This window comes from Balaenoptera musculus, chromosome 7 (genome assembly GCF_009873245.2).
Source record: "Balaenoptera musculus isolate JJ_BM4_2016_0621 chromosome 7, mBalMus1.pri.v3, whole genome shotgun sequence".
Taxonomy (NCBI): Eukaryota; Metazoa; Chordata; class Mammalia; order Artiodactyla; family Balaenopteridae; genus Balaenoptera; species Balaenoptera musculus.
In genome coordinates, this window is record NC_045791.1 from 32,968,109 (window position 1) to 32,990,349 (window position 22,241).

The 22,241-nt window shown below is 38.5% G+C and overlaps 1 long non-coding RNA gene across 1 annotated transcript in view; it reads right to left on the bottom strand.

The window, feature by feature from the left end:
- Positions 1-22,241, bottom strand: part of LOC118898533 — a 66,384-nt gene that overhangs the window by 343 nt on the left and 43,800 nt on the right. The window contains exon 3 of the long non-coding RNA XR_005020714.1: positions 14,185-14,286. This is a non-coding gene — a long non-coding RNA (uncharacterized LOC118898533). The remainder of the gene's footprint in view (positions 1-14,184; positions 14,287-22,241) is intronic.

A 22,241-nucleotide genomic window follows, 5' to 3' on the forward strand; every position in this document is an offset into this window, starting at 1 on the left:
GATAAGAAAACCAGACTAATGCCAGGAAATGTCAACTAAAAATTACATAAGTACTTCTCTGGATCACCAAGGCTAAATGTGGGGTTATGTAGGAGTTGATGCTGAGCTCATACATTTTTAATTGTTTTATAATTGTGTTGAAGGCAGGAATACACACTGATGTTTTCAACTTTACAAAGAGAATCAAGAAACTCTTGGGCTCTCTAGTAGATTTATTTCAGAAAGCGAATGGAAGGCTCTGTGAGTGTTCCAAGAATGAGGTAGACAGATGAGCTTCAGTGTGACAAACACAAATAATGCATTTCTCGGTAACATATACAAAAGGTGAGCTAACAGCTTGGGATACAGGTCAGCCAGGCTGGCAATTTTCATCTTCCTGAAAGCTTCCAAAATTGCCCAGGAGACTGGGCATGCAAGGGAAGGGTGCTTAGGCAATGCAGAGCTCACCCACTTCCCGTAGCATCACTGCACATTGAAACTTTCAGAAAGACTTAATGAATGGATCCACCAGAGGGCAGACAGCAGAAGCAAGAAGAACTACAATCCTGCAGCCTGTGGAACAAAAACCACATTCACAGAAAGAGAAACAAGATGAAAAGGCAGAGGGCTATGTACCAGATGAAGGAACAAGATAAAGCCCCAGAAAAACAACTAAATGAAATGGACATAGGCAATCTTCCAGAAAAAGAATTCAGAATAATGATAGTGAAGATGATCCAAGACCTCAGAAAAAGAATGGAGGCAAAGATCAAGAAGATGCAAGAAATGTTTAACAAAGACCTAGAAGAATTAAAGAACAAACAAACAGAGATGAACAATACAATAACTGAAATGAAAAATACACTAGAAGGAATCAATAGCAGAATAACTGAGGCAGAAGAATGGATAAGTGACCTGGAAGACAGAATGGTGGAATTCACTGCTGTGGAACAGAATAAAGAAAAAAGAATGAAAAGAAATGAAGACAGCAGAAGAGACCTCTGGAACAACATTAAACGCAACAACATTGGCATTATAGGGGTCCTAGAAGGAGAAGAGAGAGAGAAAGGACCCGAGAAAATATTTGAAGAGATTATAGTCGAAAACTTCGCTAACATGGGAAAGGAAATAGCCACCCAAGTCCAGGAAGCACAGAGAGTCCCACACAGGATAAACCCAAGGAGAAACATGCCGAGACACATAGTAATCAAATTGGCAAAAATTAAAGATAAAGAAAAATTACCGAAAGCAGAAAGGGAAAAACAACAAATAACATACAAGGGAACTCCCATAAGGTTAACAGCTGATTTCTCAGCAGAAACTCTACAAGCCAGAAGGGAGTGGAATGATATACTTAAAGTGATGAAAGGGAAGAACCTACATCCAAGATTACTCTACCCATCAAGGATCTCATTCAGATTTCACGGAGAAATTAAAACCTTTAGAGACAAGCAAAAGCTAAGAGAATTCAGCACCACCAAACCAGGTCTACAACAAATGCTAAAGGAACTTCTCTAAATGGGAAACACAAAAGAAGAAAAGGACCTACAAAAACAAACCCAAAACAATTAAGAAAATGGTCATAGGAGCATATGTATCAATAATTACCTTAAATGTGAATGGATTAAATGCTCCAAGCAAAAGACACAGGCTTGCTGAATGGATACAAAAACAAGACCCATATATATGCTGTCTACAAGAGACCCACTTCAGACCTAGGGACACATACAGACTGAAAGTGAGGGGATGGAAAAAGACATTCCTTGCAAATGGAAATCAAAAGAAAGCTGGAGTAGCAATACTCATATCAGATAAACTAGACTTTAAAATAAAGAATGTTACAAGAGACAAGGAAGGACACTACATAATGATCAAGGGATCAATCCAAGAAAAAGATATAACAATTATAAATATATATGCACCCAACATAGGAGCACCTCAATACATAAGGCAACTGCTAAAAAAGAGGAAATCGACAGTGACACAATAATAGTGGGGGACTTTAACACCTCACTTACACCAATGGACAGATCATCCAAACAGACAATTACTAAGGAAACACAAGCTTTAAATGACACAATAGACCAGATAGATTTAATTGATATTTATAGGACATTCCATCCCAAAACAGCAGATTACACTGTCTTCTCAAGTGCACATGGAACATTCTCCAGTATAGATCACATCTTGGGTCAAAAATCAAGCCTCAGTAAATTTAAGAAAATTGAAATCATATCAAGCATCTTTTCTAACCACAATGCTATGAGATTAGAAATCAATTACAGGGAAAAAACATAAAAAACACAAACACATGGAGGCTAAACAATACGTTACTAAATAACCAAGAGATCACTGAAGAAATCAAAGAGGAAATCAAAAAATACCTAGAGACAAATGACAATGAAAACACGATGATCCAAAACCTATGGGATGCAACAAAAGCAGTTCTAAGAGGGAAGTTTATAGCTATACAAGCTTACCTGAAGAAACAAGAAAAATGTCAAATAAACAAGCTAACCTTACACCTAAAGGAACTAGAGAAAGAAGAACAAACAAAACCCAAAATTAGCAGAAGGAAAGAAATCATAAAGATCAGATCAGAAATAAATGAAATAGAAACAAAGAAAACAATAGCAAAGATCAATAAAACTAAAAGCTGGTTCTTTGAGAAGATAAACAAAATTGATAAACCATTAGCCAGACTCATCAAGAAAAAGAGGGAGAGGACTCAAATCAATAAAATTAGAAATGAAAAAGGAGAAGTTACAACAGACACCACAGAAGTACAAAGCATTGTAAGAGACTACTACAAGCAACTCTATGCCAATAAAATGGACAATCTGGAAGAAATGGACAAATTCTTAGAAAGGTAGAACCTTCCAAGACTGAACCAGGAAGAAATAGAAAATATGAACAGACCAATCACAAGAAATTGAAACTGTGATTAAAAATCTTCCAACAAACAAAAGTCCAGTACCAGATGGCTCCACAGGTGAATTCTATCAAACATTTAGAGAAGAGCTAACACCCATCCTTCTCAAACTCTTCCAAAAAATTGCAGAGGAAGGAAAACTCCCAAACTCATTCTATGAGGCCACCGTCACCCTGATACCAAAACCAGACAAAGACACTACAAAAAAAGAAAATTACAGACCAATACCACTGATGAACATAGATGCAAAAATCCTCAACAAAATACTAGAAAACAGAATCAATAGCACATTAAAAGGATCATACACCATGATCAAGTGGGATTTATCCCCGAGATGCAAGGATTCTTCAATATATGCAAATCAATCAATGTGATACACCATATTAACAAATTGAAGAATAAAAACCATACGATCATCTCAATAGATGCAGAAAAAGCTTTTGACAAAATTTAACACCCATTTAAGATAAAAACTCTCCAGAAAGTGAGCAAAGAGGGAACCTACTTCAACATAATAAAGGCCATATACAGCAAACCCACAGCAAATATCATTCTCAATGGTGAAAAACGGAAATCATTTCCTCTAAGATCAGGAAGAAGACAAGGATGTCCACTATCACCACTATTATTCAACATAGTTTTGGAAGTCCTAGCCACGGCAATCAGAGAAGAAAAAGAAATAAAAGGAATACAAATTGGAAGAGAAGACGTAAAACTGTCACTGTTTGCAGATGACATGATACTATACATAGAGAATCCTAAAGATGCCACCAGAAAACTACTAGAGCTAATCAATGAATTTGGTAAAGTTGCAGGATACAAAATTAATGCACAGAAAACTCTTGCATTCCTATACACTAATGATGAAAAATCTGAAAGAGAAATTAAGAAAGCACTCCCATTTACCACTGCAACAAAAAGAATAAAATACCTAGGAATAAACCTACCTAGGGAGACAAAAGACCTGTATGCAGAAAACTATAAGACACTGATGGGGCTTCCCTGGTGGCGCAGTGGTTGAGAATCTGCCTGCCAGTGTAGGGGACACGGGTTCGAGCCCTGGTCTGGGAAGATCCCACATGCCGCGGAGCAACTAAGCCCGTGAGCCACAACTACTGAGCCTGCGCGTCTGGAGCCTGTGCCCCGCAACGAGAGGCCGCGACAGTGAAAGGCCCGCGCACCGCGATGAAGAGTGGCCTCTGCTTGCCACAACTGGAGAAAGCCCTCGCACAGAAACGAAGACCCAACACAGCCAAAAATAAAAAATAAATAAAGTAAAACAAACAAACAAAAAAAACCAAAGACACTGATGAAAGAAATTAAAGATACCAACAGATGGAGAGATATACCATGTTCTTGGATTGGAAGAATCAATATTGTGAAAATGACTATACTACCCAAAGCAATCCACAGATTCAGTGCAATCTTTATCAAATTACCAATGGCATTTTTTACAGAACTAGAACAAAAAAATCTTAAAATTTGTATGGAGACACGAAAGACCCAAATAGCCAAAGCAGTCTTGAGGGAAAAAAACGGAGCTGGAGGAATCAGACTCCCTGACTTCAGACTATACTACAAAGCTACAGTAATCAAGACAATATGGTACTGGCACAAAAACAGAAATATAGATCAATGGAACAGGATAGAAAGCCCAGCGATAAACCCACGCACCTATGGTCAACTAATCTATGACAAAGGAGGCAAGGATATACAATGAAGAAAAGACAGTCTCTTCAATAAGTGGTGCTGGGAAAACTGGACAGCTACATGGAAAAGAATGAAATTAGAATACTCCCTTACACCATACACAAAAATAAACTCAAAATGGATTAGAGACCTAAATGTAAGACCGGACACTATAAAACTCTTAGAGGAAAACATAGGAAGAACACTCTTTGATATAAATCACAGCAAGATCTTTTTTGACCCACCTCCTAGAGTAATGGAAGTAAAAACAAAAATAAATAAATGTGACCTACTTAAACTTAAAAGCTTTTGCACAGCAAAGGAAACCATAAACAAGACGAAAAGACAACCCTCAGAATGGGAGAAACTATTTGCAAATGAAACAATGGAGAAAGGATTAATCTCCAAAATACATAAACAGTTCATGCAGCTCAATATTAAAAAAACAAACAGCCCAATTCAAAAATGGGCAGAAGACCTAAATAGACATTTCTCCATAGAAGACATACAGATGGCCAAGAAGCACATGAAAAGCTGCTCAACATCACTAATTATTAGAGAAATGCAAATCAAAACTACAGTGAGGTATCACCTCACACCAGTTAGACTGGGCATCATTAGAAAATCTACAAACAACAAATGCTGGAGAGGGTGTGGAGAAAAGGGAACCCTCTTTCACTGTTGGTGGGAATGTAAATTGATACAGCCACTATGGAGAACAGTATGGAGGTTCCTTAAAAAACTAAAAATAGAATTACCATACGACCCAGCAATCCCACTACTGGGCATATACCCAGAGAAAACCATAATTCAAAAAGACACATGCGGGCTTCCCTGGTGGTGCAGTGGTTGAGAATCTGCCTGCCAATGCAGGGGACACGGGTTTGAGCCCTGGTCTGGGAAGATCCCACATGCCATGGAGCAACTAGGCCCATGAGCCACAATTACTGAGCCTGCGCGTCTGGAGCCTGTGCTCCACAACAAGAGAGGCCACGATAATGAGAGGCCTGCGCACCGCGATGAAGAGTGGCCCCCACTTGCCACAACTAGAGAAAGCCCTCGCACAGAAACGAAGATCCAACACAGCCATAAATAAATAAATAAGTTAAATAAATTAAAAAAAAAAAAAGACACATGCAGCCCAATGTTCATTGCAGCACTATTTACAATAGCCACGTCATGGAAGCAACCTAAATGCCCATCGACAGACGAATGGATAAAGCAGATGTGGTACATATATGCAATGGAATATTTCTCAGCCATAAAAAGGAACGAAATTGGGTCATTTGTAGTGACTTGGATGCATCTAGAGACTGTCATACAGAGTGAAGTAAGTCAGAAAGAGAAAAACAAATATCATATATTAAGGCATAGATGTGGAACCTAGAAAATGGTACAGATGAACCGGTTTGCAGGGCAGAAATTGAGACACAGATGTAGAGAACAAACGTATGGACACAAAGGGGGGAAAGCGGCAGGGTGTGGGGGGGGGTGTGATGAATTGGGAGATTGGGATTGACATGTACACACTGATGTGTATAAAATGGATGAATAATAAGAAAACAAATAAATAAACATTAAAAAAAAAAAGTCTTAATGAACGCAGACCAGGTTCAAAGAAGGCTGCTAAAATGCTCAGGAAGCCAGAAGGTCATGTATAAAAAAGGAACTCCAAATCTGAGGTTCTACCAACAGAGACTAAACCTTAGAAGTGTTGAACCTGGAAATATGAATATGGAGAAAGTATACCAAACACATTGACAAAATTATAAAACATGAAAGTGGACTTACTGATTAAATTTTGGCATACTAGCATGGGTGGGATACCCCTTGAGGCTTGAAAGAGATCATTTAATACATAGAAGGCAATGTTTGTCATAGCAATAATGAATACATAGAACTTGTTAAATCAAAAAAATAAAAATAATCTAACTTCAAGAAGGTAATAATGGATTATTAGATTAAAGCATCAGAGCAGGTTATTTGGACAAAAGAAAGACGTTTAACTTAATGATGACTGTACAGATAGCAACTTGAACGCATGTCTCTTGGTTTCATTATAAGGAAGTTGGACTGAATTGTCCATCAATCTGATCTAGGAAGGCAATTTGTCCATTTTTTTTGTATTAGTCAATTTGGTAAAAATCTATTTTAATAAAATTTAAAATTAAAGTACATATGCGTATAGAAAAGTGACCAAATCAAAGTGACAGTTGGATGAATTAGTACAAAGCTAACACACTCACATAACTACCTCCTAGGTCAAGAAATAGAACATTATGGGACTTCCCTCGTGGCACAGTGGTTAAGAATCCGCCTGCCAATGCAGGGGACAAGGGTTTGATCCCTGGTCTGGGAAGATCCCACATGCCGCGGAGCAACTAAGCCCGTGCACCACAACTACTGAGCCTGCTCTCTAGAGCCCGCGAGCCACAACTACTGAGCCCACATGCCACAACTACTGAAGCCCAGGTGCCTAGAGCCCGCGCTCTGCAACAAGAGAAGCCACCGCAATGAGAAGCCCGCGCACCGCAACAAAGAGTAGCCCCCGCTTGGCCGCGTGCAGAAGCAAAAACCCAACGCAGCCAAAAATTAATTTAAAAATTAATTAATTTATTTTTAAAAAAGAAAGAAATAGAACATTATGAGCATCCCAAAAGCCCCAGGGGACACTTTCCCACTCACTAACCCCTTCCTCCTCCGCAAAGGTGATCACTCTCAAAACCTTCAGCATCATAGATTAGGCCAGCCTGCTTTTGAGCTTTTAAAAACAGCAATCATAAGGTACATATTGTTTTCTATCTGGCTTCTTGACGTTATGCTTGTGAGATTCGTTCATACTGTTGTGTGCAGTGATAGTGTATTCATTTTCATTGCTGATTATTATTCTTTTATTTGAACATACCACAATTTATTTATCCATTTCAATTATGGACCTTTGGGTTGTTTCTACTTTGGGGCTGTTATGAACGAAGCTGCTATTGCTATTTTGTACGTGCACATATGGATGACTGTCTGTTGAGCATATACCTAGGAATGGAATTGCTGGGGCATATAGGTTATGCCTGTAAAAGTCAAATACTGGAAACACAGGAAAATTGCACAAGCCTCCTTCCCCACATCAACTCCTTGTTTTCTACATATTGGAAAGTGTAGCTTTTCTGCCAAATGAGCCAACTGTTGCTCCCGGGTCAATCCTAAGAAGAAAAACACGTTTTGAAGCTGCTGGGTGTTGTGGCTTGTTGAGCAGTTTCAGACCCTTGGAATTTAGTAACTCTGTGGAGTGCTTGCTGCTTTCATGCCCCTTGGCTTCCTCAGATCACAGGATTTGCTTTCACACTTGGATAAACCTACTTCTCATTAGCAGCTTAAGAAATATTTTCTATGCATCCAGAATTTGTAATGTCTAGAAGTGGACTTCAATACTTTTTTCTTTGCCAACAGATACTGCTATCTAATGAAGGATGAATTTCAAGGACCCGAGACTTGAGGTAGGGTTGGCTGCCACACTGCTTTATTAATGCTAGATGATCAGATATCTGTAAATAGTACATACTGTACCCTGCACCCAGTCAAGGGTTTATAGTAGGAGGTATGGGTGCCATCTTGTCAATGACTGAATGTATCAATAACAGAAGTGCTGCTTTTTAAATTTAACATCCTTAAAAACGGACTGAGTTGGCACCTCCAGTCAGGTATATCTGACTCCTGCAAGGTTGATATGATTTGAGAGTCCACGGAGAGTTCATTTAGCCTTCACATTGTGAGTGTTTAAGATATAGAAATGTATTGCCAAATTTAATCTTACATCTGTGATTTCTGAGCATGTGTGAAGTGCTTTGTATGTATTATCTCTTTCAATTTTCCAAGCAATCCTATGAGTTAGATACTACTAGTCTCTCTTCTCTTAGATGGGACAATGGAGACTTGTAGAGCTTAGGTATCCTTCCCAATGATAAGTAAGTGGCATCAGTTGGTGGCAGAATCAGAACTCAAACCCAAGTTTTACGGACTGCTACTGAAATTGTGAACCACTTTATGTACCGTCTCCCTGCTCTTGGTTCCCTACTGGATTGTTTTGGTTTTTCACCTGTGATAAATTGTCTTGCTTCTTGGTTAAAAACTTGGCAGAATTTAGGTCTCTCTCTCCCAGGACTGTCATTTACCACATTCATCATTTCTGTCTTCCTTAGGGCATTGCCTCAGAACTCTCTCAGCCTAGAAGGTTGACAACCCTTCTGTTCCCAATTCCGTCAGATTATAGTTTGGCACTTTTGTGCAAGGGCATATTCTGTACATCAGTTTGTCTCTAAAGGCTTCTGTTTATTGGCTGATATTTTAAGGCTAGGGCCTCTTGAGGAATGATGCCACAAACTATAGCATGTTAATATTTGCCGTAACAGAGATATTTTCATAATTCCTCTTAATACCTGAGAATGGGGTATGATGTTAAGTGGAAAAAACAGAACATAAAGTAGCAGACAACAGCTAATTCCAATATAGAGTTATATGCCTGAACATTAATAAAGATTAGAAGATAATTTTCACAAGGCTGGTATTAAGTGTTTATTATATTCTTCGTTGTGTGCTACGTTGCTTAAGTCAATAGAACTAGTAAATAATAGATTGACTTGGAAAAGTGATGTAACAATAATTGAAGGCGAATATAACCAAGGATCATAAGTGAGAATTAGACTAAATACCTTTTTTCTGGATCACACCTTACAGTTTTAAAATGTATTTGCATTTATTTTCCTATTTGAGCCTCATAACACACTAGGAAATAAGAAACAGGGATTATCTGTCTCATTTTACAGACAGAGCATCTGAGGCTCAGAGAAGTTGTTTGACTTGCCCTAGGTCACCAGTGATGGGACAAAGATTCATGCCCAGACTTCCTGACTCCAAGTTAAATTTCCTCTCATCATATCACATTGCTTTCTTTCACCAGAGGGCAGAACCACCAGCATTAGCTACACAGCAGTAAGTCCATTTATCATGTGATGTCCATTAAAATCTAAAATTGACGTTTCTGAACCACAGCTTCAAAGTCATCCTCATCTAAGAAATTCTGGTCAGTTTCACACCTCTAAACTAAGTGAACGATATCCCAACTCAATAAATTATATAAGTTGTGGAGATAAAAAGATATAATGTGACCTGAATCCAATCTTCCTTAATTCATCCTTTTGGGCAATAAAAATAGGATCTCAAGTATATGGTAGGTTTCACCTTTATTTAAAAAAAATTATTTTAAAGTTTTTTAATTTCAGTAAAATACACATAACATTTATCATCTTAATAATTTTTAAGTGTTCAGTTCAGTAGTGTTAAGTACATTTACCTTGCTGTGCAATTAATCTCCAGAACTCTTTTCATTTTGCAAAACTGAAAATCTATATCCATTAAACAACAATCTCCAGTCTCCCCTCTCCCAGCCTCTAGCGACCACCATTGTACTTTCTGTCTCTATGAATCTGGCTATTCTAGGTACCTCATATAAGTGGAATCATAGGGTATTTGTCTTTTGGGGATTGGTTATTTCACTTAGCCTAATGTCCTTAAAATTCATCCACTGTAACATGTGTCAGAATTTCCTTCTTTCTTAAGGCTGAATAGTATTCCATTGTTTGTATGTACCACATTTTCCTTATCCATTTGTCTATTGATGGACACTTAGGTTGCTTCCACTTTTTTGCTATTGTGAATACTGCTGTTATGAATATGGGTATACAAATATCTCTTTGAGACCCTGCTTTCAATTCTTTTTGGTATATACACAGAAGTGGAATTACTGGACCATATGGTAATTCTATTTTCAATTTTTTGAGGATCCACCGCACACTTTTTCATAGAGTTTGCACCATTTTACAGTCCTACCAGCAGTGCACAAGGGTTCTAATTTCTCCACATCCTCACCAGTACTTGGTATGTTCTGTTTTTTGGTTTTTTTTTTTTTTTCTCTTTACAGTAACCATCCTAACAGGGGTGAAATGGTATCTCATGGTTTTGATTCGCTTTTCCCTGATAATTAGTGATGTCTTTTCATGTGTTTTTTGGCCTTTGGAGAAGTGTATTACTCAAGTCCTTTGCCCATTTTTAATTGGGTTTTGTTGTTGATGTTGTTGCTGAGTTATAGGAGTTCTTTATATATTCTGGACATAACTCCTTATCAGATATATATATATATAAGATCTCCTTAGGAGCAACCACCTTTCTAAAAGGCAGCACTAGGGGCTTCCCTGGTGGCGCAGTGGTTGAGAATCTGCCTGCTAATGCAGGGGACACGGGTTCGAGCCCTGGTCTGGGAGGATCCCACATGCCACGGAGCGGCTGGGCTCGTGAGCCACAACTACTGAGCCTGCGCGTCTGGAGCCTGTGCCCCGCAATGGGAGGGGCCGCGATAGTGAAAGGCCCGCGCACCGCGATGAAGAGCGGTCCCCGCACCGCGATGAAGAGTGGCCCCCACTTGCCGCAACTAGAGAAAGCCCTCGCACGAACCGAAGACCCAGCACAGCCAAAAATAAATAAATAAATAAAAATAAAAGTAGCTATAAAAAAAAAAAAAAAAAAAAAAAAGGCAGCACTACTCCTGTCTACCCCTGCTCCTAACATCCCCACTCCACACGTGCACACGCATTTCAGCCACCACCTGCACAAATGCGCACTATCTTATATAAAGATAGTTTATATAAGATAGTTATATAAATATAGTTATTTATATAACTATCTTATATAAACTATCTTTATATAAGATAGTTCCAAATTTTATATATATATATATATAATATATATTCTCCCATTGGGTTGGTTGCCTTTTCACTCTGTGGATTGTGTCCTTTGATGTACAAAGTTTTAAATTTTGATGTAGTCACCTTCTTCTTCATCAGTTTTAGGCTTGTGGGCCCTTTGAGAAATCAACGAAATAAATAGACTGTCTCCCAAGGAAAACAAAACATATGTATGCATTCCAATGAAGTTTCATGTAGCATCTCATGAGGTTTTCTGATTCCCTGGCATCCATCTGGGAAGCTCCAGGGAAGATTTGCCACTTGACTGCTCAGTCTATGATGACTGGGCTGGGATTAGGGACAGATGCTGGGTGCTGGGGAGACAGCTCCTATTCCGTGATTTGAATACCGACCTACTAGTCCCTTCTATTTCCTCTGGTGGAGGAAAATTAGCTCTGCAGTTCCTGCAGTGACAGGCATTTAACTAGACTGGCAGAATGGAAGGTGTGCATTTGTGTAGGTGGTGGCTGAAATGCGTGTGCACGTGTGGAGTGGGGATGTTAGGAGCGGGGGTAGACAGGAGTAGTGCTGCCTTTTAGAAAGGTGGTTGCTCCTGAGGAGATGTATCAGTCAAGGTCCATCCAGAAAAATGGAAACTACTGTGAGCATTTAAAACAGAGGGAGTTCTGTTTTGTTTTGTTTTAATTGGGGTATAGTTGGTTTACAATGTTGTGTTAGTTTCTACTGTACAGCAAAGTGGAGTTCCCTGTGCTATACAGCAGGTTCTCATTAGTTATCTATTTCATACATGTTAGTTAGCGTATATATGTCAATCCCAATCTCCCAATTCATTCCACCTGCCCCCATCCCCCCTTGGTGTCCATATGTTTGTTCTCCATGTCTGTGCCTCTATTTCTGCCTTGCAAACAGGTTCATCTGTACCATTTTTCTAGATTCCACAAATATGCGTTAATATATGATATTTGTTTTTCTCTTTCTGACTTACTTCACTCTGTATGACAGCCTCTAGGTCCGTCCACATCTCTACAAATGACCCAATTTTGTTCCTTTTTTATGGCTGAGTAATATTCCATTGTATATATATGTACCACATCTTCTTTATCCATTCGCCTGTCGATGGGCATTTAGGTTGCTTCCATGTCCTGGCTATTGTAAATAGTGCTGCAATGAACATTGGGGTGTGTCTTTTTGAGTTATGGTTTTCTCTGGGTATATGCCCAGAAAACAGAGGGAGTTTAATTCAGGGAACTGGTTTCCCTGGAGATGGAAGAGGCTGAAAAAACAACCGAGGAACAGATTGTCAACTCAGAGTCCTGTCTAAAGCAGAAAAGTAGGGGGAAAATAGCCCAGAGCAGGAAGGAAAGAGGAGAGACACACTGGCTTCGTCCTTCCTCCAGTCAGTGTCTCCCATTGGCTGAACCCAGCCAGAAGCCAACTGATCTGGGAAACAGAGCAGAGTGGGTGGGGGAAGGGCAGGGAATCAATCTAAGACAAATGGGCCCAGGAGGGCAAGGTATACTTGGGACACCTGTGCTGTGGGGCAGTCTAACAATCCTCTTTTGCTTTATTTGGAAAAATCTCTGCTGTTTTTGTGCATGTCATCTGCTAGGCTTGGCAGTGCCCCTTGAAATCTGCTGACTCAGCTTCATGAATTAGGCTGCTATTAGTTGGAAGGGATATGACTGTCCTAAGGTTTGTCCAAGGCTGTGAAAATTTGGGACTAGGGTAGATAGTGTGGATGGAAGACATAGGAGGAGGGAGCAGCCCAGTGGCCAAACATGGCTTTGGCTGAACAATCAGGTAATTTACGGAAACAAGCTTGGCTTGTTGGTTAGGGAAGGTCAAGAACAGGGTGCCTTGTGACAATGCATCCAAGGAGGGCAGAGTGGGAATTTTAATATGTCATTTTGAAATGTTTCTTCTTCTGCACACAATGAAGACAAGACTCATTTTTCATTTTACATCCCTACGTGTACATTTCCTTCCATATATAGCCCTTAAATAGACTGAGCCCCAATGACTTACAGAAAAACACTACAAAAATCATTATACTTCTAGAAGATTATAGGGAGTGGACAGAAGTGATAAGAAGGGAAACAGAAGAGAAAGAGAAAACAGAAAAAAAAAAAAAAAGCTGAGGGAGAGAGCAAAGTATAAGAGAAAGGGGAAGAGATAGACAGTGAGAGAGTCGAGGCATTCCAGAGAATAAAAATGAGAGCTAGTTTTCCCTCTGCTGCTTGCCATGTCTTATGAGTAAAAACGTGCAGTGATCAGTGTTTCAGTAGAATCAAAACACATCTTTTTGTTGTAGTGACACCTCCCCAGCACAAGGATATTTGGGATCTTGCATTTAGACTTTCAGTCCTTTATTTTTTCCCACCAGGAAGTTATCATTCTTTTTACATGATTGCCCCAAACTCACTTTAAGTATAAAATTAAGCACTGCAAAGAAATCTGACATCAGTTACATATTACATGGGAATTTTTATTTATTTACTTCCTTTTTCTTCAATAAAATCTCTTTTCCCTCTAGTTGGGCAGTTCTATTTTCTGTTTGTTCTGTGGTAATAGGAGAGAAATCTTGAACTACGTTCTCTTGAGCAGAAAAAGTGACTTCCATCTTGGGGTGTGAGCTGAAATTGGCCTTTTCACCCCAGTGTAGAAACACAGGCCTTAAGGTTTAACTCTGGGAGTTAAACATCCTTTCTGGGGAATCCTGGTGGGAGTAGCAGTTTAGGGCTATTTCCCACACACTACTGCGTGGATTACATATGTACCAGTAAAAAAGAAATTCCAAGAGCACAGTTTGACTGCTGTTTCCACACTACTTACTTGAGGGTCTTCTCCTCTCAATCCCATCGGCTAATCTTGGTGAACATTTGCTGAAACTTCCCTTGAAGAATGAGCTGATCGAAGTCTCCTTGGTCTGTTCTCCTGCAAGGAGATTTTTGGAGAGACAAGGTGAGGGACACTCAACCACAAATGTAACCTTTCTACAACCTGAGCCTGACTCTTACCTATTGATTTAATCTTTGTGGGAGGAGAGTGGGAGTAGGAAGACTCTGGTGACCTGAAAATGACAAAGCGCTGAGAGCCACCGGGAGATCCCTACTGTGGCAATGGCTCCGACTGTGTGTTTAGCAGCACATGTCGGATTAGCAGGTTCCAATGGTCTGTATGAGGCCTGGGCTTTCTGCAGAGGAGCCCCTGCTGAGAGAACAGCTGAAGTTCGCCTCCAGGATCGGAGAGCAAGCTTGTTTAGGTTAAGGTTTCAAAGCACTGGCTTTTATTACATTTTAATGATCAGAGTCATATTTTATTCATGGAGCTCAAGCTGAGCACCCTGCAGTTAGTAAAGCACAAGGTTTCTATTTTACATTCAGGCCAGCCTATGGAAAAGTTTGAAATAGAAGGGAAATGTTGGGATTGAGTATCCTTATCAAAAAGAAACATAAAGGATTTGCTGAACACTGATGATAAAATACGTAGGGTAACATACTTATAAAGACTTCAACAGTTTTTGTTGAATATTTCATAAGGTACATCTCATTTGCTAGAGACCTAACCTCTCATGAACTTGCAAATATTTTCAGACCTTCACAATATATCAAAACCTCTGGTAGAAATAGATCTCTCCCTGGAATTTCTCTCCAACTGTGAAAGTTTTAGAACAGGCTGTATTTTACCTTTTCCTTTTTGAAAGAGAGAGAGAGAGAGAGAGAGAGAGAGAAGGATTGTGTTGTGTTCCATTCCTACATATAAAGTGGAGAAGATTGAGGGAGGTTCTAGTTCATTTTGTAGGAAAGAATGAAGAAGAATTTAATTTCCTCTTTACTCTGCTGCTAGATGCAAGTAATGATAGAGGGTGATTATCTTTTTATGTTTCTGAAGCATTTTCCCATGAAAGTCATTTTCAAAGAAACAGCAAGTAATCCTGGTAATTTAGAGTGTGTTTGAGGCACTTTCAAAGTGACCTCTGTATTTTGGGGGAGATTAGGACAAGACCCACAGAGGGTGAAACTCAGATGTATAATTGGCATCTGGTTGTGAAAGATTTACCTGTAAATCCACCTTGAACTCTCTGCCCAAAAGACAAAGCCCTAAGTGTGGCCAATGTTCATTTTTTCTTTCTTTTTTACTTTTTTGCAGCTGTTCTTAAAGATCAAAGGACACCTCTGGAAGGAGACCCACAGGTGAATGGTGATAACAGCTGCTCAACATCGATTCAGCAGCATCAGTTTTCCATGATCTGCCTCAAATAAGGGTCCAAGTCCTGTGTATTTAGCATGTTCCCTATAACTACAGAGTGAATAAATGAATGAGGAGAAGAGAAGAGCTTATGAATAAAATACTTCCTAATAGCAGATAATCCAAAAGCCATTTTTCTTGGACATTGCAAAGAATTACCCTTTTTTTCTGTTATAGACTTACTTCCTTAATTACATTTCGCTTGGGTTAATACTGAAATTCATGTTTTTTAGTGCTTTCACACAAATTATGTGAATTTACAAGCTTAGAGGGAACTGAATAGCAAGGAGACATCAAGAGTAAACTAAAAGTGTTCCAGTAATAATTCTTAAGTGGGTAATCCAGTTAATTTTTCTAAATGCCAGCATGTGTTACCTATGTATTTCACCAACTCCTGCTCCCTCCCAAACATTTGGACTTCAGTGGAAGGAGCTACCTCTCATGTGTGTCTTGCACATTGTCAATGCTTTGTCCAATAAAAGGAGGGGTTTAGTTACAAATGTTTTCAAACTACTTTTTGTAGACTCCTTTATTCTTGAAACACTGCAATTCTGCAGATTCATCTATTTAGGTGACAATAGGTCCCATTCTTAAGTTTCAGTTTTCTTCTTTGTGATTTGGAAATAAACAGGTTGTTGTAAGGATTAAAGGAGATAATTCACATAAAGAGATTTGAATAGTTCTTGGCTCCCTATAAACACCTAACAGTATTGGGTATCTTCATTATTACTATTGTTATATGCTCTATAGAGTAAATTAGCATGCATTTTGGCTCTCCTATAAAACCATTAGTGGTTGGGATATCTTCATTGATACTGAGCACACAGGATAGTCCTTCACAAACTTTTCGCCACTTAAAAACTTTCCATGTTTTTTTAGCACACTAAATGAACTCCTTCCCTTAACTAATTTAAAAAATTAATCAAAGATGCTTAACTGCCAGTTGGAGCTTCTGACTGACAAGACATAATCAGTGCTATAATAAATTGATATAATTCCAGCTGTTCGGCATATTAATACTTACTTTCCTTTAGCCTTTAAAAACTATGACTTATCTTAGCTCAAAGATCCTCATTATTACCTAGTGTATATATAGCCATGTTTAAAGACCACAGTTTAGCTGCCAGTTTGTATTTCTCTAGGGCAGAATGTTGGACAGAAAAGGGTATAGCAATAAGTAATTCAACTATTTTATTTAAAGACACAGAACTTGAGGCCCAGAGGGGTCATGTGACTTCTAATGTTAGAGGCGGGGTTAGGACTAGGATCAGATCTTCTAATGCCAGTACAATTGTCCCTTGGTATCTGCAGGGGATTGGTTCCAGGAGTCCCCTCGAATGCCAGAAGTCCATTATATAAAATGGCATAGTACAATGAAAACAGTTGACTCTTCATATCCACGAGTTTCACATCCATGGATATGGAGGGCCAACTGTACTATACTTTTCCCCATGTACCACATGAATGTCCACATAAAAGGAAACTAAATCATCCTTTGATGTTTTAGTGCATTTTTATTCAGAAGGTTGAGAATTAAGGTTCTTTGCCCATAGTAAAGATAATAGCCAACAATGACTGAGTAGTTCCTATGTATAGTCACAATGCTAAGTGCTGTATATGTATAATCTCATTAAACATTAATAGTGATTTTGTAAGGTAGGTACTATCATTATCTCTATTTTACAGCTGGGAAAGTCAGGCTCAGAGGGGTTAAGAACTCAGGTTGTAAATTGTGAGCCGAGATTCCCAATGAGGCGGCCATGACTCTAGACCAGCCCAGGTTCTCCTCTTTGACCCCTCCATGGAACTGCCTCCACCACCTGATCCCTGCACGAAAGAGATGGAAGACAATGTTTGGCGTCTATGGCTGCTTACCTCAGGAACTTTGGACAATTATGTACATAAAGGCAGAGTCATGTATTCCAGGCTGGAAAACCCAAGAAACTTCGATTTATCCCCTGTTCATAGACTGCACTCTTAGCCCAAGCTACTTGTCTTGTGAGGGTAGTCATGGCTTAATGGAAGCCCAGTGAAAAGATGGCTCCATCAGTGAAAATCCTTCATTACCCCTGCACATTTAACTGACAAATTTAACCATTCAGGAAGCAAGAAGGGGGACTAGAGAGAGACCATAAAATTACACAAATAGCAGTCATAAAGCCTATGTCCATGCATCTCTTTATTTACGAGAATCCATCTAATACTTTACTCTTGCCAGACACTTTTCCTTCATGAATTGCTTTTGCATGTTCTTTGTCCATCTTTCACTTGAGTGATTCTTAAATTGGTTTGCAGGAACTCTTTACATACTAAGCCTGTTAATCCTTGGGTTGTCATAAATGTACAGCTATTTTTCTATCTGTTGAGTGCTTTATAATTTTATTCATTCTTTACACATGAAATTGTTATAGTTTTATGTAGTGAAATCAATCATCAATCAGTCCTTTTATTTATTATTTCTTCTTTGAGTATGCTAGAAGGTACACTCCCATCCTAAGAATATATTAATATTCACACATATTTTTTTCTATTGTTTTTATAGTGTCTCTTTTGTACTTTTAAAACTTTAATCAAATTGGAATTGCTTTTGGTGTTTGGTATAAAATGGAAAGACTTCCCTATTTTTCCCAAAATTTTAGTCTTTTAATCCACCCATTTGGTGAATAATCCACCCCTTCTCTATTTATTTGAAATATTCTAATTTCTGATTTATACAACAACTTCTGCAATTTCTATGGTGTTTCATCAATACATTTCTTCATCGGTGTTATACTAGTTTCAATTATTGTTGGGTATACACTTGATTTACTTATTTATGCAATACTGGACTAGGTTTCTAGTTTCTCTGTCCTTAGCCAATTACAAGAAGCAACCTCAAGGCTCTTAAAGGGAGCATGAGCACGTCAAGAAATGATTGTGATCAGCCTGACTAAAAGGTGGGAGGCAGAAAACACTACAAAGTAGTCTTGAAGATTCAATCAAAGTTATTTGGGATTACTTAATGTAAGTCAAAACTCTTTAAAGATCTTAAACACCTCTGAGACTTTCACTAAGTGATTTATATTCATGAAGAACTCAGGTTATAAAAAATATTCATGGGAGTTCCCTGGTGGCCTAGTAGTTAGGTCTCTGTGCTTTCAATGCTGCGGCCCAGGTTCAGTCCCTGGTCAGGGAACTAAGATACCGCAAGCTGTGCAGCACGGCCAAAAAAAAATTTTTTTTTTTTCACATATTCACAGACTTAGAACCACTCACTTGGACTAAACTGGGTCATAGTGAAGAATGGAGAAAACTCAGACCCTGCTCTTCCAACTGCATTTTATGTAATAGATTTCAGTCCTTACTTATGATCAGTGCAAAATATAGAAGACGTAAACTGGAATCAAAATTTAAATCAGCTCACAAAATAGTTGCATCCGTTATTTGGCAAGTGTGTATTTTTCTCTTTGGAAAACTGCTTGTGGGAACATTCAAATTTTGTAAAGATAACACTACAGAATGCATAACTACCTAAATAAACCATGTTATTTTAACCTAGGGTACAAATGGGACAGCTGGAAGCCTGGAAGAAATAACTCAGCTTTGACATGCCCATAACAACTAATTCTACCTTTTCTAAAAATTCTTCCCTCCTCTCTCTCCATCAATACAAGGTGTACGGATAAGTAGCAACACCTGGTAGAGCTTGAGATGTTCTTACTCACAGTTGTGCACTTTTTCATTGCTTTGAGGAGAAATCTTGTAATAGCACTGAGAGAACAGTGGGCTAAAATATTCATGTGGAAGAGGAAGAGGCCATGGACAGTTTTAGAGTTCTATTTTAAAATTGAAAAATAGTTTTCATTCCATAAAATATACAGATCTTACACGAACAGATTGATAAGTTTTGACAAATATGTAACCTGTGTAACCAACATCCAATCAAGATACAGAACATTTCTCTCACCCTAGAGAATTCCCTGTCATATCCAGTCAACCCTTTCTCACTAGACAGGCAACCACTCTTCTGATTTTCTAATATTACAGATCAGTTTTGCCTATTTTAATAATTCACATAAATGCAATCATATTATCGTATGTACTTTTTGGGGAAGAGAGGCTAGCTTCTCTCAGCCAAATGTTTTCCACATGCATCCGTGTGGTTGCATGTGTCAATAATTTGTTCCTGTTTATTGCTGAGTAGTTCATTGTATGAATATACCACCATTGTTTTATCCATTCACATGTTGATACACATTTGGGTTGTTTCTAGCCCAAAGGCTATTATCAATAAAGCTGCTATGAATATTGTTGTACTTTTTTTGTGTGGACATGTGTTTTCATTTCTTTTGGGTAAATATCTGAGAGTAGACTTTCTGGGTCAAAGGGCAAATGTATGAACTGCCATCGTGATTTCCCATAGTTGTTGTAACACGTTAATGTCTAAACAGGAGTGTGTGAGAATTCATGTTTTGCACATCCCTCCCAATATTTGGTATTGTCAAATTTAATTTAATTTTAGCCATTCTAACAGGTTTGAAGTAGTGTCTCATGGGAGTTATAAATGCACTTTCTTGATGACTAATGATGTTGAGCATATTTTGAGGTGCTTATTGGTTATTTTTATGTCTTCTTTTATGGAATGACTATTCAAGACTTTTGTCCTTTTAAAAGATTGGACTGTCATTTTATTGTTGATTTATGAGAAATCTTTATGTATTCTGGGCACATGTCATTTATCAGATATATTGCAAATATTTTCCTCCTTCTGAGACTTGTTTTAAATTTTCTTAATGGCCATTTTAGGAACAGAACTTAAACATTTTGATGACATTTAAATTCTCAGTCCCTCCCATAGTTAATCCTTTTTGCGTGTGTCAAGTCTAAGAACCCCTTGCCTACTTCAAGGTGATATTCCCTCATGTTTCTTTTAGTTTTGACTAGATGTATGATCCATCTCAGATTAACGTATACATATGGTATGAGTTAGGGATCCAGGTTTACATTTTTCCACATAAATATCTACTTACAGCAGCATTTATTGAAACTATTTCAATTTCCTGATTGAATTATTTTGGTGCCTGTGTAAAAATTGATTGTTAATGTGAGGGGCTGTTTCTGGATCTCTCTCTAGAACTCCAGACTCAGATATCCAAATGCCTTACTTGACGGTGCCACTTGGATATCTAATAGACATGTCAAGCTCATATCCGCAAACCGAATTCCTTCTTCCCCTTCAGACCTGTTCTACATGTGGCCTTCGCCATCTCACTTTGTCATAATTCCATTCTTCTAATTATTCAGGCCAAAGATCTTGGCATTATGGTGGATACTCTCTCTTGCACCTTATATTTCCAAAGTATGTAAGTCTACTTTCAAAAAAATCCAGAATCTGACGACTTCTGTAGCCACCATCATGACAATACTCATCTCTGCTCCCACCCTTGCCCCTATAGCCTACTTTCAAACAGCTGGAGTTTCAAGAACTTTTGAAAACTTAAGTCAAATCACTTCTCTGCTCAAAACATTCCAAGGACTTTCCCTTTGCAGAGGAGAAAAGCCAAGGACCTGAAAATGGTCTCCATATCCTCCAAACCCTTCCTGGCCTCATCTCCTACCAGTCCCTTCTACTCTAACTCATCAACAGCCTCCTGGGCCCCAATGCTTGATGGCCCGTGGGTCCCACCTCAGGATCTTAACAGCTGCTGTTTCCTTTGCCTGGAATGCTTTTTCCCCATAATTCTTCATGGTTTCCTCCCTCATTTCCTTCATGTCTTTGATCAAATTGTACCTTACCAGTGAGGTTTCACCTGACTATTAATTTAAAATCGTATTCCTCCCCAGCACTTATCACCTTTTAATATCTTATATAAAATTTATTTTCTTTGTTTATTGCCTGAATATAGCTCCAACTGGAATGTAAACTCTATGAGAGCAGGAATTTTTTTTTTTTTTTTTTTTTTTTTTTTTTTTTTTTTTTTTTATTTTATTTTTTTTTTTTTTTTTTTTTTTTTTTTATTTTTTTCTTTAAACATCTTTATTAAAGTATAATTGCCTTACAATAGTGTGTTAGCTTCTGCTTTATAACAAAGTGAATCAGTTATACATATACAATAGGTTCCCATTACTCTTCCCTCTTGCATCTCCCTCCCTCCCACCCTCCCCATCCCACCCCTCTAGGTGGTCACAAAGCACCGAGCTGATCTCCCTGTGCTATGCGGCTGCTTCCCACTAGCTATCTATTTTACATTTGGTAGTGGATATATGTCCATGACACTCTCTTACCCTGTCCCATCTCACCCCACCCCCTCCCCATATCCTCAAGTCCATTCTCTAGTAGGTCTGTGTCTTTATTCCCGTCTTGCCCCTAGGTTCTTCATGGCCTTTTTTTTTTTTTTTTCCTTAGATTCCGTATATATGTGTTAGCATACTGTATTTGTTTTTCTCTTTCTGACTTACTTCACTCTGTATGACAGACTCTAACTCCATCCACCTCATTACAAATACCTCCATTTCATTTCTTTTTATGGCTGAGTAATATTCCATTGTATATATGTGCCACATCTTCTTTATCCATTCATCTGTCGATGGACATTTAGGTTGCTTCCAGGTCCTGGCTATTGTAAATAGAGCTGCAATGAACATTGTGGTACATGACACTT